This window comes from Nelumbo nucifera, chromosome 7 (assembly GCF_055504915.1).
Source record: "Nelumbo nucifera cultivar China Antique chromosome 7, China Antique-T2T, whole genome shotgun sequence".
Classification (NCBI taxonomy): domain Eukaryota; kingdom Viridiplantae; phylum Streptophyta; class Magnoliopsida; order Proteales; family Nelumbonaceae; genus Nelumbo; species Nelumbo nucifera.
The window spans coordinates 4,373,575-4,387,528 of NC_142655.1; the positions used below are offsets into that span (position 1 = coordinate 4,373,575).

A 13,954-nucleotide genomic window follows, 5' to 3' on the forward strand; every position below is an offset into this window, starting at 1 on the left:
TATTTTTGTCTTGGTTATATTTTGTTCAAGAGTTTCTTTATCGGCAACATCAAGTGTGAGGATTTTAGTAAAATAGAGATAAAGTCCTCCATTCCAGGAAAGTTGGAAAGGAGACTAATGGAGAACAGCCAATGGCTCACACAAACATGCATAAACAGTCATATTATCGTATAACTGAAGTGTTCTTTCCCAGTTCTGTTGTCCTCCAAACCAATTCATTGCTATTCACCTCTGCCCTTGCTGGAGAATTTGCAATGCTATTGGCAGGTTTAAGGGCCCAATTGAATGAACAGTTCATGTTGGCTGCCAATGCCTTTGCTTCCTTTATCAAGTAGCTTGAGGATGACTATCCTTCAAAATCAATGAGGTTTCTTCACCTGCTGAACCATAGTAGCAAAGTATGGTGCTTCCATAACAACCTGGCAATCACCCTTCAAAATCAATTGTTTGTCTAATGAATAGGCCAGTTTTTGATCATAAAAATCATTTCAACCCTCAAAGAGGTTCCCTCACCTGCTGAACCATAGTAGCAAAGTATGGTGCTTCCAGCCCGGTTTTTAAAGATGCTCTAATCCCTGAAAGTCCACACCATCAGAATTAAGTTGTATTCCTTCCTATGGCTTGTGCTGTCCATAATGCTATTGGCCTGCTGTTTTAATGGGGTGGCGCTAGTCACTATAGGCCACTAAAAGGCCATTATCCAATGTTGGTCCCAGCTACCTTGGGGGTCTTGGGAGGGGTAGACTGGATATGTTCCTAATATTTGGGATTTTTTTTTTCCACACAAAGTGGCACCTCTCATGATTGAACCTGTGTTCTCACACTTGGCAGCCTCGAATTTTACCCTTACACCAAGTAATGGCCCATTGAGATGGCCAATCACCATAAGCCATCCTCTCAATATAGAATCCATTAAGACCCCTTTGAAACTTTCTTTTGTCAACACTCAATTTGCTACTCTCACTATCTATGAGAATGTTAACATCTAGCCCCTCTGGCACCAAATACTCCAAAATATAGCTGCTCTGGTGCATTCCCACATGGTCTTCCCTCTCTTAGTGAGCAAAGAATCAATTGAGAGGGAAATAAATCAATTTATTCAATGATACATTCTAAACAAAACCAAGAAGAGGGGAATACTGGTTCCATACCTTAGATGTGAATGAGCAATAAAGGAATAAGTGATTTGCATTCTCTAACTCAGGCATTACTTAAGTTAAGAGCACTTGTTCCAACACAACATTACAGATCAACAACATTAATCAAGGTATAAAGACATAAATACCCCTACGCTAACACTCCCCCTCAAGCTGGTGAGTATATATCATATACTCCCAGCTTGTTACATATGTAGTCCACTTTTCCCCGACTCAAGCCTTTTGTAAATAAGTCAGCCCACTGATTTCCCGTATTAACATGTGTAGTGTCTAGCTCTCCATTCAGCACCTTCTCCCTCACAAAGTGACAGTCAACCTCAATGTGCTTAGTTCTTTCATGAAACACTGGATTAGAGGAGATATGAATTGCAGCCTGATTATCACAATAGAGCTTCATTGGAGTGTTAATGTTGTACCCTACTTCCTGTAGAAGGTTCCTTAGCCACACTAATTCACAAGCGGTGTGCGCCATAGCTCTATATTCTGCTTCTGCACTGCTTCTTGCCACAACCGTCTGCTTCTTACTTTTCCATGTCACCAGGTTACCTCCTAGAAACGTGCAATAGCCTGTAGTAGATTGCCTATCAGACATAGAACCGGCCCAATTAGCATCAGAATACCCTTCTATTTCAAGTTTTCCCCCACTCTTGTATATCAGACCGCGACCTGGAGCCCCTTTTAGATACTTCACAATTCTCAGAACTGCATTCCAATGAGGAATCAGAGGTTTTTGCATGAACTGGCTTACCACACTAACTGCAAATGAGATGTCTGGTCTGGTAATGGTTAGGTAGTTCAGTTTGGCCACAAGTCGTCGGTATCTGCCAGGGTCTTCAAACACTTCACCCATATCACTGCTTAGCTTGGTATTTGTGTCCATGGGTGTTTCAGCTGGTTTGGCACCCAACTGGTCTGTTTCTTCCAGCAAATCAAGCATATACTTCCTCTGGCACAGGTTAATCCCATACTTGGATCTCGCTACCTCTATCCCCAAGAAGTATTTCAGTTTATCCAGATCCTTTGTCTGAAAGTGATCTTGCAGATAAGTCTTCAGCCTGTCAATACCAGTGTTATCATTCCCAGTAATAACAATATCATCTACATACACCACCAACAATATTTTTTATCTCGGAGAGTCATGACTAAATACAGAATGGTTAACTTTGCACTGTTTCATACCAAACTTTTTTACCACCTCACTGAACCTTCCAAACCATGCTCGAGGAGACTGTTTAAGCCCATATATAGCCTTCCTTAGTCTGCACACCTTACCATCCTCCCCCTGAACAACAAACCCTGGAGGTTGCTCCATGTAGACCTCCTCGAGTAAGTCACCATGCAAAAAGGCATTCTTGATATCAAGCTGATATAGTGGCTACTCATACATGGCTGCAAGAGAGATCACAACACGAACTGACCCTATCTTAGCAACCGGTGAGAAGGTCTCTGTGTAGTCAATACCATAGGTTTGGGAGTACCCTTTTGCAACTAATCGCGCTTTCAGGCGTTCAACACTACCATCAGGCAGATACTTAACCGTATAAACCCATTTACAACCAACAGCTTGCTTCCCAGGAGGGAGAGCAGTGATGTCCCAAGTATGATTATGATGAAGGGATGAGAGTTCTTCCATGGCACGGCACCACCCTGGAGAGGCAAGGGCTTCCTGGACATCTTTAGGAACAATAACTGATGATAACAAGGTAACAAACTGGCGATGGGAAGCGGAAAGGTGAGTAAGAGAAACATAATTAGAAATGGGATGAAGGGTGCAAGTCCGTTTACCTTTCCGCAAAGCAATGGGTAGATCAATCTCAGATGCTAAGTGCGGGTCTGGTGCCAGATCCGTCGACGAAGATTTAGCCGGAGGAGTAGTAGCTGGTGCACGTGGGCGATGTGTATACACATGACGGATAGGTGGGTGTTCAATAGGTGGTGGCACCGGAGGCAAGGATTTGGTCACGACTGGAACAAAGGAAGGAGGATCGACAACGGGAAGTGGAAGAGGAGGAGGTGATGAGGAGGAAGAAGCATCACCAGACCCCAAAAAGAACGGAGTAGACTCAAAGAAACTGACATTAGCACACACAAAGGACCGTCGAGAACCAGGATAGTAACATCTATACCCTTTCTAGGTCCGAGAATAACCAAGGAAGATGCACTTGAGAGAACGGGCATCGAACTTGTCGTTCCCGGGACCTAGATTATGGACGAAGTAGACACACCCAAAAACTCTTGGCGTAAGAGGGAACGAAGACAAAGTGGGAAACAAGGCCTAAAACGGAGAATGACCATCAAGGATGAACGTGGGCATCCGATTAATCAGAAAACAAGAGGTAAGCACTGCATCACTCCAAAAAGGTTTGGGAACATGCATGTGATGCATTAGGGATCTTGCTGTTTCAAGGAGATGGCGATTCTTTCTCTCAGCCACCTCGTTTTGTTGTGGGGTGTAGGTACACGAGGTCTGATGTATAATGCCGTGTTGGTCCAGGTATTCCTGAAATGATGAGGATAAATATTCGCGGCCATTATCAGAACGAAAAACTTTGATGTGGGTACCAAATTGGTTACGAATCTCAGCATAAAATTTTTGAAAAATGGTAAACAATTCACTTCTTTCTTTCATTAAATAGAGCCACATCATCCTTGAAAAATCATCCACAAAAATGACAAAATATTTGTATCCATTATATGACATCACTTTATAAGGACCCCAAACATCTGAATGAACTAAAGAAAAAGGACTCGACACACGGTTATCAACCCTAGAATTAAAGGGAACACGATGGTGTTTCCCAAACTGACACGACTCACAATCCAAAACAGAAAGCTGACTCAAGGATGGAACCAAGGACTTCAAGACTTTTAGCGACGGATGACCAAATCGGCAGTGTCACTGGAGAGGAGAAAGAGATGACTGGAGAGCTGTTGAAGTTCTACCACCACCACTGTCAAGATAATACAGTCCACCTGCTTCATGCCCTCCACCAATCTTCATCCCCGCCTTGAGATCCTGAAAAACACACATAGAAGGATAAAAGGTAATAGGGCAGTTAAGTGATTTGGTCAGCTTACTAACAGACATAAGGTTATAAGGCAATTTAGGAACATATAGAACTGATGAGAGGGATACAGGATCTAGGTCAACATTACCAACACCACAAATTGAGGATGTGAAACCATTAGCAAGGGTGACAGATTGTGATGTTGAGCAATGAGATAAGGAGGAAAACACACCTGGAGTTCCAGTCATATGATCGGAGGCTCCAGAGTCAATGATCTAGGGATTGGGTGTAGATGCCAGACAAGCCATACCTGAGTGAGCAAAAGTCGCCGTATTCTACTGTGATTGGATAAACCTCTCATATTCATCACGGGGAACACTCACCATCTCCTTCATGGGACCATCTGTGGATGTAGGAGGCATTTGGTCAGATGAACGATTCTCCTGTCTAAAGTTGGAACTTGAGTCACCAGTCGCGGCATGATTGGCCCAGGTTGAGGGAGGACCATGTAGATCATAACAATAGTTGATGGTATGTCCATCCATACCACAATGAGTGCACTTCCTCGGGCCTGAGCTACGTCCTCTACCACGGGCTCCCCCTAAATCTCTGCTCCCAGTACGACCACCACCACGATTATGAGTAGACCAACCATTGCCACTTCGGCCATATGCAGAACCACTACCACCACCACAGCTAGACTGAGCTCCCCGAGCTCCACCTCTAACACCACGGCCTCTCGATGCAGCAAAGGCAGATCTATCTGAGATATTAGAGTTCTCAGTAGATCTAATAGAAATCCTCCGGAGTCGAGCAAATACCTCTTCTAGGGATGGAAGAGCTGATCCCCCTAATATCTGAGCCCGTACTGGTTCATATTCAGACTTTAGTCCCACCAAAAATCTAGTCACATCAAGCTGCTCTCTCTGTTGTTACTGAATCTTGACATCAGAAGTGAGAGGATGATAGACATTCAACTCATTACGTATGTTCCTCATGTTGGCATAGTACTCCTCAAGACTCTGATTGCCCTGTTGCAGGTTAAAGTACTCTTGATAAAGCTGATAAACTCTGGTTGTATTGTCCTGCCCCAAATACAATTTCTTCGCATGGTCCCACACATCTTTGGCAGTATCAAGGAACATGAAGTTCACATTAATCCTGGGTTCCATACTGTTCCACAACCATGTGATGATCTGAGCATCCTCTTGCTCCCAGTCTTCATACTCGTGAGAGTCAGAGGAGGGTTTCTCCTCTCTGATGTGTTTTACCTTCTTTGCCTTCAGAAAGACTTCAACGGATTTAGCCCAAGGCACATAATTCTCTCCATTTAATTTAAAGGAGGTCATCTGAACATTCAGGTAGTCTATAGGCACCATCACACTAGGTTTATAATCATTATTGTCTCCCATTATGTTATCACCGATTCTGCACACTTGCTGAATTCTATTATCACTGAGATCTGCACACTACACACCACTAGGTCACACCTGTCACATTGATTTCAGCACTTGTTGTTGCTGAAAAGTGTGCTCACACCACAAACCCTACTCCTACAACTATCTGAAATCTCACCACTATATGATCATTATCTCTTCCTTCAAAATGCACAAAGAAACCAGCATAAACCCTAGCACTTACTGGCCGAAACCCTAGCATATGGTCTGAAACACACCTCCTAGTTAATCCATAACAGATATCATGCACTGAAATCTCTTACCTTGTCGCTGAAGTAACACCCATACGAGCAGGAAAGCAGTCCACACACAACAGCCGCTGCACACACAACAGCCACTGCCCACACAGTTCGGCCCTCTATTCTTCCTCTACTAGGAGAGGGCGATCTCAGAAATCACAGCAACCGACCACATACGACCTGACTGGAGGCATAGAGACCTCCAAGGGAAGAGGGCGATCACTCCTTTTCAGCCCTTTCCCTTATCTCTAATCGAACACAGAAAAAAAAAGAAAACCCTAGATAGGGTGCGCAGAGAATGAACTCTAGGCAAGCAGAAATCTAGGCAGATTCAAGAAGCTCTGATACCATGATTGAATTCAGGTCTGCCTTAGAATTCGGCCTGACTGAGTTCAGTTATGTAGAAGAAGAAAAGGTGATAGAGAGAGAGAGAGAGAGAGAGAGAGAGAATTCTGGTTCGAACTGAAAGAGTCAACTTGACTTCTCCCAGTCGGCCAGTAAGTATTTATATTATTATTAAAACATAACTGAAAAGACCTATGTGCCCTTACTTAAGTTAAGAGCACTTGTTCCAACACAACATTACAGATCAGCAACATTAATCAAGGTATAAAGACAGAAACACCCCTACGCTAACAGAAGGAAACATGAAAGTTAGGTGTCAGGCCAATGGATACTCCAATTGATCCTAATCATTGTCTAATAGCAAATGATGGTTAATTCTTAGAGGACAAAGGTATGTTCCAAAGATTGATAGGGAAGCTATTCTATTTGTGATTGACTAGGCTGTATATTTCATATGTAGTGAGTGTTCTGAATTAGTACATGCACCAACCTTGTACTCCTCGCTTAGCAGCAATTGGTGGGTATAATCAAATAAATATATATCGGAAAAGGTATACTATATGCTAATCTTTAGGGTGTTGTACCTTTATGGGAGGTAATCTAATACCCTAGGGGAGCAAGAAACAATTTATCGTAGCATGTTCTAGTATTGAGGCATAATATGGTGTCATGGAATATGGAGTGTCCAAGCTACTTCGTATGAAGATTGTTCTGTATGATCTTGGAGTACAGTTTGAAGGACCTTTGAAATTCTATTTTGATAATCAAGCAGTTACTAATATAGCACATGATCCTGTCAAACTTGGCCACATTAAATATATAGAAGTGGATGGACATTGGCAAGGAAAAAAGGTCTTGTTGGGAGAAGTTTGTTTTCCTTTTCTAAAGTCTAAGTTTTAACTTGGTGATGTATTTACAATGAGAGTTTCTAAGATGGAGCTTATGGGTGTATTTTTCAAGTTGGGCATGGCTAACATATATGGTGAGCTTGAGGGGGGGGGGTCAATTACATGTTTTCTATATAACCAAGGGCATAACAAATTTTCTACTGTTATTTATACAAAAGAGGACAACTAGTTGACTAAGGCAAAATTTTCTAGTTGACAACCAATTCTCCCCCACTTCTTTCTTCTCCTTCATCTTTTCTCCCTCTTATTTTTTTTCGATCAATAACAACAGCTTCATTAATATTAAGAGAAAAAAGAGATTATGAATACAAGAGGGGAGATAAAATATCTTAGCTCCCCATTAACAGAATACAAAGTGAAAAAATTACAAATTAGCCCAAAAGATCGACTTCCTATTCACTCCTTGCTTGGACAACCCATCCGCAAATGAGTTGGCACTCCTCTTCACCCAACTGTATTGTATCTCAATGTCCCTACACAGCTGTATTTTCTCCCTCTCTTATTACTTAGCTGATCACAATTCACAAGTAATTTAGCTTCCTGTTCATTGACCTGGGTCAACTTAGCCATATTATTTTGGAATGAAGGATGTGTCAACTACAAACACTTAAAAAGGGGGTGGGTCAGATCCATCATTAGTCAAGCAGAAGGTGCTTTCGTGCAAAGAAGGCAAATAACAGATCAGATCCTAATAGCAAATGAGTGTGTGGAGGACATTAGAAAGTCGGGGAATCAAGGTTTTGTATGTAAGTTAGACTTAGAGAAGGCTTATGATCTTGTGGATTGGAGTTTTTTACTAGAGGTCCTTGGGTGCTGTGGTTTTGGAGATAGATGGTGCAACTGGGTAAAGGGCTGTATTAGCTCCTATCATTACACAGTCTTGGTGAATGGGGTGGTCAAAGATTTTTTCCCAGCTTGTAGAGTCCTTAGACAAGGTGACCCACCCTTCCCGTTTCTTTTCACCTTAGTTGTAGACGTCTTCAGTAGATTAATCTCTAAGGCAGATAGGGAAGTGGAAGTGAGTGGCTGGAGGACAGGAAGGAACAATATTTAGGTAACCCACCTATAGTTTGCTGATGATATCATAATATTTTGTGAAGGGGGTGACAGACAAAAAGTGGGGAATCTCAGAGCATTGCTACAACACTTTGAGGTCTCCAATTTGAAGATAAACCTGGATAAGAGTTGTGTGGTAGGTGTTAATATGAATGAGGGGATTATTCAGTCTGTGGTAGATTGTTTAGGTTGTTCCGTCTCTTCTTGGCCATTGTAGTACCTAGGTCTCCTTCTAGGGCCTAACCCAAAAGAGAGTAGTTTTTGGACCCCAGTTTTGGAGAAGTTTGAGAAAAGATTAATTTATTGGAAAAAGAACTACATTTCTATAGGGGATAGAGTGACTTTGTTGAGAGCTATCCTAGCAAACCTACCGGTCTATTTTCTCTCCGTTTATAGGATTCCTAATAGGGAAGCTAAGAAGTTTGAGAGATTAATGTGAAATTTCCTTTGGGAGCCAAGGGAGGAAAAGAAAGACCACCAAATCAACTGGGAAATAGTTTGTAGGAGTAAAGAGGAAGGTGGCTTGGGATTAGGAAGGTTAACTCTCAAGAATAAAGCTCTCTTAGGAAAATGGTTGTGGTGATGGCCTAGAGAAAGGGAGAGGTTGTGGCATGAAGTGATAGCTAGTATACATGGTAGACTGGAAAATGGATGGGATGCGGGTGTATCACGTCAAACTATGTTGGCATTAGGGGTGTCAGCGGTATTCGAAAATCCGATTTCAAATTCAATATTCGACATAATCGAATCGAATTCAGATAATTTGAATATATAATTGATCGAATTCGGATATCCTATTCTTACCGAATAGTTAATCGGATTCGAATTCGGATATGACCTGATTCGATTCGATAAATATCTGAATTCAACCGATTATTTAATTCTTATATATAATATATAAAACATTTTATATAATTTATATATAATAATTAAGTTATATAGATAATTTATATATTTATATACTTTATATCAATAAATTATTTATTTTATATATTCATTAATTATCTAAAATAATTAATTAATCGAATTTGAATCGAATATTCAAAGATTAATCGGATTCGAATTCGGATATTGCCTGATCCGATTTGAATTCGCTCCATTTACACCCCTAGTTGGCATCTCATTGGAAAGTAATCCAGAGTATCCTCCCTCAGTTTCTCAACTTTGTCAGGTATGATGTCAATTCCGGTATCTTTGTTTTATTCTGGGAAGACACTTGGGTGGGTATCGTTGCTCTTAAGGACCAATTCCCGTCTCTCTATTCTATTTCCCTTTATAAGGAAAATGCTATCTTTCATTTTCTCCCATTTCCTAATTCACCCCCCTCCTTAAGTTGGGACTTTGGCTTTTGGAGAGGTTTGAGGGATGATGAACTTAACAGTGTTTCAGATCTGTTGTTCCTTCTTGGCAGTGTCTTTTTGGATCCTCTTAGTTTGGATATGAGATTATGGTCCCCTCACTCAAAAGGCTACTTCACTTGTGCTTCCTTTTTTAAATCCCTTTGCTCTTCCCAGGGACTGTGGGGTTTTCCAACCAAGGAGATATGGCCTAGACCGGTTCCACCTAAAGTTATTATTTTCTGCTGGGAGGTGTTTTATAGAAAGATTAATACCATGGACTGCTTGCAGAAGAAAATGCCTTCTTTGTATTTGTCATCTAACTGGTGTGTACACTGCAGGGCTAGTGGTGACGATTGCTCTCACTTACTTGTATCTTGTTCCTTTTCTAGTGCTATTTGGAGTTGGATTTTTTCTTTGTTTGGGTGCAGGTGGAATCTGTCCACAGATTTAAGTCACCTGTTCGATCCTTCCTTTTTTGTGTGGCCTACAAAAAAAAGAAAAATGATGTGGAGATGTATTAGAGCAGCCGCCTTGTGGAGAATTTGGGAAGAAAGGAATGCAAGGGTATTCAAGGAAAAGGAAAGAAGCATTCAGGCTGTTGAGGACTGTATCTTGACTAGGGCTATTCATTGGTTAAGAACTATGGACTTATTTCACACATTCTCCTTTGATGATATTTGGAGAAAATGGATAGCGGTGGCTAACAGCCATACAAGGAATGATAGGGAATCTGTAGTGTGGATGCCTCCACCTAAAGGATGGGTAAAGCTGAACTTTGATGGAAGCAGCCAAGGAAACCCAGGCCCATCGGGGATAGGAGGGGGTGCTGAGAGATAAGAAGAGCAACATATTAACATTGTTTTAAGGCCCCATGGGAATAGGAGACTCCAATAGAGCTGAGATGTTAGCGGCGGTACAAGGTATTCAGATTGCAGAACAATTAGGAGTTCAGCACTTGGTAGTTGAAGGGGACTCTAAGATTGTTGTGGGATGGCTGATAGACCTAGCTTCAGCTATGTGGCGACACAGAGACCTGTTAAGGAAAGTCAACTGGCTCACAAGAAACATGACTGTTACCTCTCTTTGGGTGGGAAGATCAGCAAATACCTTAGCGGATGGGTTAGCTAAGCAAGGGGCTTCAAGGGAACATTTATTTTGGGCTGCTCTGTAATTTTATTTCTGGCTATTTCTGTTTTTTAATTTGATGTAATACTTGCTAGAAGAGGTAACAATTCGTGCCTTCTCTTGGGTCTCCTGTATTGCCTCATATTTCTGTTTTAATAAATTATATTCATTCATCAAAAAAAGGGTGGGTGGGTGGGTCAGTTACTTCTAAAGTATTCTATGTTAAGAAGTACTGAGTAGTAGTCCTTCAATTAGGAGATGTTCCACCTGAAGCTGGTTGGTAATCTGGATCCCTTGTACAGCAGCTAGTATTTCTGCCCTTGTAGAGTCCCCCACTCCCACCAGTCCTTAGAATAAGGACTGGATGCTGCCATTTGGGGCTACAAAGACCTCCTCAAAAAAGTGAAGTGGTTAACTAGTAATATGAGAGTTGAGGTTAAATGGGTAATCTGGTGGCTAATACTATGGCTGATTCTTTGGCCAAACAGGGGGTTTCCAGGGAAGGTCTTTTTTGTGCTACATTGTAACTTGTTCTAGTAAATTGGAAAGCTGTACTTAATTAGCTTGGAGAGGTTGCATCTCGTGCCTCTCCTTGGTGACCTTGTACTATTTATCTTTGCTGATTAATAAATTCAATTCAATTATCAAAAAAAAGTACTGAGTAGTAGCAGTGTTTTAAAAGCGCAAGGCGCATGGGTCAATTTGCACCTGAGGCGCAAGGTGAGGCGTGCGCCTTTTTGAAGCAAGGCGCAAAAATACAAAAAAAATGCTAAAAAAATAAAAAAAGTCAGAAAATTCAAAAAATGCCAAAAATTCAAAAAAAAAAGAAACTTAAAATTTAAAATAATGTTTTAAAAAACCTATTATCTAAAATTCAAATACATAAACATAAGATGTAAAGCATATTCAAATGAGAATTTAAAAATAAAATCAAACATATAAAACATTTTCAAGCATGTAAAACCTCTAATATCTTTTTTCACTCGATTGCATTACTTCAAGTAGCTAATGTAATGTAAAACATATTACATTCCTGATTCTATGAGTCGCTTTTGTGCCACGCCCCTCGAGGAAAGCCCAAACGAGTCCACATTAGGTCTTAAGTTCTTACTCTTCACACAAAAAACAATGATTTTATAGTTTTAATTGCTTTTTAAGAAGACATTTTATTAGGATGAATGAATGAACAACATTACCAAATTGGGGGTTCTTGGAGCTTCGGTGAGAAAGCAAAGCGAGTGAAATTTAAGACCTAATGTGGACTTGTTTGGGCTTGCCTTGAGGGGCGTGGCATGGGGTCTGGGGGCTCCGCCCCCGGCCCAGCTGCTATGTTCAAAAAAAGCAAAAAAGCGTCAAATTTTCAAAAGGTGCATGCCTGGGCTGAGGCGCAAGGCGCATCGGGCCTGTTCCTTTTGAAAGGGCTGCGCCTAGGACCTAGGCGAGGTGCATACCCTGAAATGTGCCTCGCCTGTGCGCTCAGGCGCGCCTTTTAAATCACTGAGTAGTAGTCAGATAAGACTTGACTAAAGTTGTTTGATGGGTCCCTATAAAGTGATCTTCTTTTGATAATTATCAGAATTTCAGAATTTGATTGACCCCTCTAAGGTGATCTTCCTAGCTTGTTGTAATAAGGAATCTGTCCGATCTTGAGCAAATTGGGTTTGCTGCATTTTTGACCATGTGGAATTCACACTAAGCAACAGAAGGTCATTCACAATTTTGCTAAATTTCCTCATGCTTATGGTAATTCTGGAATTGCCCCTTTTGTTCTCTTCAGAAAACTACATTACATCAAAATCGCCACTAAAACATGATGGGATATCCCAAAGACCTCTACTATTGTGGAATTTTGTTCTGTTCAAGGTTTAAGTATTGGAGTTTTTTTTTTCTTTTTTTTTTTTTTTAAGTAGATGGACGGAAAATACTTGCCGCTAGATTTTTCTTTTTTCCTTTTTTTTTTAAATCACAGTACACAGTACACTTGCTAATAAAAGTTCTAGGGCATTTGCTTAAAAACAATATTTATGTAGTAAAGAAAAAGGAGAAAAACATAGGTGGGGTGGTGAGAGATGGAGAAGGAAAGGTTGTGGCAATGTTCTTTTGACCAATAGGAATGGGAGACTCCCTAAGGGCAGAAGTATTAACCCTCCTTCAAGGGCTGAGACTGGTGAAACAGTTGGGGTTTCAACAGATTGAAGTGGAAGGGGACTCGAAATTGGTGATAGGGTGGTTGCAAACAGGTAACTTGGGGATTTGGACTCATAGACAGCATGAGGGAGATTACAAGCCTTTTAAGAGAGATTTGTGTGATGGGCTTGATGGGCTAGAAGATCAGCAAATGGTTTGGTTGACTCTCTAGCGAAACAAGGGACAAACAGGAGAGAATTGTTTTGGTCTGAATTGTAATTGTATACTGTTGGGGTTGAAATCCCTTGTTAAAAAGGGTTGGCCTTTGTATCTTTTAAACATTTCTTTGATAAATAAATGAACTTTTTATTAATTTGGAAATATTATTAGCACATACAAGCAACCCTTGGAGAGGCGCGAGCTGCGATTTCTCCACTAAAGAAGAAAACAAAAGTAATAAGTTACAGTTGTGCCCAATACAAAACTTCCCTAGCTGCCCCTTGCTTGGCTAGACAGTCCGCCATATCATTTGCTGATCTCCCCACCCATTGTATTCTTAGGTCCATGTTTCTTGTCAGAACCTTAAACTTTTTAATTTCATTCCTGAAGCACCACACTACTGAGTCTGGGTCCTGCAACCAGCTTATTACAACCTTTGAGTCACCTTCAACTATTAGCTGGTTCACCCCTAATTGAGCTGCAAACTGTACGCCTTGCAGGACAGCAAACATTTCTGCTCTAGTAGAGTCTCCCACTCCTATAGGACCAGAGAAGATATGTATCACATTCCCGACTTCGTTCCTCAATACCCCACTTAACCCAGAAGGACCTGGGTTTCCTAGACTGCTTCTGTCAAAATTCAACTTCAAGAAGCCTGCAGGAGGTGATGACCAGTTTGTTCCCACTTTAGTCTTGGAAAAGGAACAACTTGCCACTACTGCCCAATTCCTCCAAATGTCATTAAAGGAGAATTGGTGGAACAAGTCCAAAGATTTCAGCCAATGAATCACCCTAACCAAGACGCAGTCCTTTATCTCTTGAAGGTTCCTTTCCTTCTCCAAAAAAGTTCCAGCATTCCTTTCTTCCAGATTGTCCATATCAATGCAGCTCTTGCACACCTCCACATGGTTTTATCCCTTTTCTATTGCCAAACAAAAGTAGATGGATCAAAAAGCAGTCTTAAATCTGCTGG

At 41.1% G+C, this 13,954-nt stretch overlaps 1 protein-coding gene across 2 annotated transcripts in view; it reads left to right on the forward strand.

Annotated features, from left to right (window-relative positions):
* The window catches only part of LOC104597479 (phosphatidylinositol deacylase), a 74,223-nt gene that overhangs the window by 14,432 nt on the left and 45,837 nt on the right, over nt 1-13,954 (forward strand). The window lies entirely within an intron of this gene.